We start from the raw sequence: 3,865 nt of genomic DNA on the forward strand, positions 1-3,865 counted from the left end.
ATATGTGCATATATATTATAAATATATTATTATATAATATTAATAAATTTAAAATATATATTATATAAATATAATTATATTTAGCTAAATAACTATATAATATAATAATATCATTATTATAAGTTTGTAACTAATTAAATTAAATATTATATATAATTAATTATAATTATGCAAATGTTATAATATAAATATAAATATATAAATATATAATATATAAATATTAATTATGCTAATATTTTATGTGAATATAATGTATATTACATATTAAATATAGTTATTATTATATATTATTATATTTATAAATGTATATCATATGTGCATATAATTATAATATATACATGTATATAATATTAATAAATTATATGTGCATCAGCCGCTTAGTTAGAGGTCTCGGAGAGCCAGCGTCAACTCCGAATCTGATAAGAGGTTCTCTGTCTTGATGTCTAGTATGGCTAGTCTAGGGCGCTCTCAGAACCCGTCGGTCAGAGGCCGGCCCCTTCATTCTCATAAAGCCTGGTTGTGAGGACTCGCAAATTCCTTGTATTTTTCCTCAAAAATACCCTTTTATTTGAAAATTAGTATTTATCAAAGGCCACTACCCAAATATTTCACTCTAAGTGTAAATAAACCTAGAAAATAGGGTTTTACGCTTCGGTTTCAAGTTTGGAGCGAAATTAGGGTTTTCGCGATTTTTAGCCGGATGAATTTTCGGTACAGAATAAGAATTAATTTGGGGATTAAAAGTGACTTTTAAGTGAGAAATAATATGTGACTAGTGGCAATGATATAAGGTTAGTGAATGGGAAATAAAAACCCTAGTACGTGAGTTTTTAAGAAAAACGGCGCGATCCGGCGGGTCCCGCGCATTACCGATTGAACGCACCGCTTGACCACCATTTTTCTTACCCAACAAGTTGTTGACTTTTGCACATAATATCTTCTCTCTTGGCAGCATGTTGACCGAAAATTGGTGGCTAAGAAAGGCAAGAAAGAAAGAGAAAAAAAAAAAAAAAAGAAAGGGTGGTGGTGGTGACACTTGTCACCACCTCATGGCTTCTTACCAAGACAAACTCCATCCATATAACCTTAACACTTAGCCAATTCTTCCTCATTTCTGCTGGTGCTGGCCGAACTTAGCTTGGAGAAAACACCAAGGAAGATTTCTTCATTTCACCTTCAAATCCAACAACTTAGTGAGAAAATCCACAAAGTAAACCGATTAAACCTACTCTTGAGTGATTATCTAGTGATTGGTGGTGGAAATTTGGGAAGAGAAAGCTTGGGGCTGCTCTTAGGGACTTCTAATCAAGGTAAGAGGATGATATCTCTTTAACTTTCTCTTTCAATCATGGTTAAAGTAAGCTTGGTAGCTTGATTGGTGGTAGATTCATGGATGCTAGCATGTGTAGGAGTTTTTCCCCAATTTATTTGATGAACTAGGGTTTCTGAATTTCTGCTCAAGTTGAAGTATGATGCATGAATGTTGCAATTAAAGTTATATAAGGTTGTTTAGTGGTGATTAGAACCAGAAATTTGAGGAAATTACACTTAGAGCTAAAAATTCCCGATTTCTGGAAAATTTCCCAAGCATTCTGTCCGAAATTGTACCTATATGTTAGAGGCCGAATTGGCCTTTGGTCAAAGAAGGAAAGTTGTAGAGAATGGTGTTTTATAAGTGCCTGTAAAATTTCAGCTCAATCGGAGCAACGTAGGATGTGAAAAGTCCAAAATACCCCTACTATTTTAAGAATTTCCCAGCAGTCCGTTTCTTCAGTTCAGTCCAGTTTATCACGATTTTTGACCAGGATCCATTCTGATTTAGCTCTGGGCCAAAACATAAAAGTTGTAGTGTTCTGAAGTAGCTTTAAAATGCCTCAAAGAAAACCTGATTCGGACTTGTGTACACTGAGTTAGGTCCGTTACAGCATAATGCGTTTAAACTGCCGGTGAATTGGTTTCTGGTTTAGTAATCTGAGATTTTGACTAAGTTACATTAGGAAATGGACTAAGTGACCTTCATGAATATTGTAGCTCTGTGTCTTAGCTTAGAAACGGCATAGGTTTCGTTTTAATCCGATAAGCGTAGCCTCAGGTATGGTATTACCGCATTTGTACGTCAAATCTGTCTTGAACTACATTGCGTTTCTGCACTTGTACTTGATGCGATTCGTGTTGTTATGATATTGTGAGCCTATGGAACGGCTCTTGACATAAATTGCTTATTTGTATGATGTTGGGATGTTGTTGAAGAAAAATAATGAAGCCTAAATGGCTGGAAATTAGGTAAACACAAAGGGCATGCTGCCCGAATTTTTACTCGAGGTCTAGAAAACTCTCTTTGTGACTTGAGTGAAGGTTAAGTGATTATTCCTTGAACTATCGAGGACCTTTGTCATTTGTTTATCAAGGGTTATATGTTAGGACTTGACCGAACTTGTACCCTTAGGAAAACGATATGAATCACTACGAAACCGTTTTATTTGCACTTTTGACTCAAGAGTCATCTTCAAGCAAAAATGTTATCAAATTTTTCAGTTTGAAGAGCGAGCAACTATTTCACGACTACTCTCCAAGTGAATTCCAGTTTCTTGATTTTGATTGAATAAAACGTCTAAGTTTCGAATCTTAGTCATATTTCAAAGTTCTCAAACTGAGTTTTATCGCAGATTTGGACTCCGAACCCGGAGTATACCCTGAAAGTGATCAATAAAGGCACTATATCTTTTGGTGAGTGCTTTCAAATACTGAATTGAACTTGATACTTGAACTTGATACATGACCAATATGAGTACATGTTATATACGTGAATTGATAGGGCAAGAGTGTACTTTATCGCACTTGCCCTTACGTGATATACTTGTTTATTGATTGCAATAGACTTGATATACTCGTTCATGATGTGCGCACTTCCTGGAATTCCGGAAACCCTGTGGCGAGTTACTCGAGTCGAGCCGGCAAGGGCCTGGTCGATTAGATAACAAACCCTGGGTCACTTGTAATGTCGAGTGGAGTGTTATCTCCTCGACTAACGGTATACTCGAGTATTACCACCCATGTTTATTGAGGATTTTGGGCCCAGTAGGGGGTGTGAATGGTGGACGGAGAGTCGTGTCAGTGGTGTTCTACTGGATTGGTTACTTACTTGAAAGTTGACGGAGTGTCAACTACTACGTGATCAAGCTTCTGGTAATGAAATGGGAATTTGGCTCCTGAGAGTCATCCGTATCCTTATACTTTGGAGTGATTATTGCTTATTGGATTATTGTTGCTTGTGAAAAACTTCTACACTCGCTCATTTTGAGATTGCTACTTGACGTGTTATTGTTCACATTTATGAACTCTTCATGCTCGTTACTTTGCTATATCGAAACTTGTACAAAAAAAAAAATAATGGTCAATTTGCTATTTGGAACCTCACTGGGCTTTTAGCTCATACCACGCTATTTATTTTCCTTACAGGGATACGAGTGACGCGCGAGACTTGTAAAAGCTAACGTAGCCTTTTGTTTTGACTTTTGACTTTTTGGTCTTGTACTCGCGCTATTCCTTGAATGGAACATGATGTACTTGGATTGTATACGTTTTGAGCTAGTTTGGTGTATTAAGACTTTGTACCCCGTTTTCTATCAATGTAAATTATAAGCTTGAATTGTGAATGTTAATTATGGTTCATGGATGTGTGTACATGACTCGATTGAGTTAGTGAGTGAGTCCTGGCGAGAGCTGGGCAGGCGGTCCGCCGAACCCTTTGGTATGCCTTAGGGGGAGGTGGGGTCGTCACAGATGGTATCAGAGCTCTTATTGAGCTCGTGCCGGGAGAGGGTTCTCGGACTGTGGGGATTGACTTGTTAAGTATGGAACAATT

The 3,865-nt window shown here is 36.9% G+C and overlaps 1 long non-coding RNA gene across 2 annotated transcripts; it reads left to right on the top strand.

Annotated features, from left to right (window-relative positions):
• Positions 1–1,072: 1,072 nt before the first annotated feature.
• LOC113702484 (uncharacterized) lies at positions 1,073–3,662 on the top strand. Of its 2 annotated transcripts, XR_011818575.1 has the most exons (3): positions 1,073–1,310; positions 2,667–2,727; positions 3,460–3,662. It is a non-coding gene; the product is annotated as an uncharacterized lncRNA (long non-coding RNA). The 2 variants fall into 2 exon arrangements; XR_003451142.2 differs by lacking the exon at positions 1,073–1,310 and having other exon boundaries at positions 2,060–2,727.
• The last annotated feature ends 203 nt before the right edge of the window (positions 3,663–3,865 follow it).

Source organism: Coffea arabica, chromosome 7e (genome assembly GCF_036785885.1).
Source record: "Coffea arabica cultivar ET-39 chromosome 7e, Coffea Arabica ET-39 HiFi, whole genome shotgun sequence".
In the NCBI taxonomy this organism is placed as follows: Eukaryota; Viridiplantae; Streptophyta; class Magnoliopsida; order Gentianales; family Rubiaceae; genus Coffea; species Coffea arabica.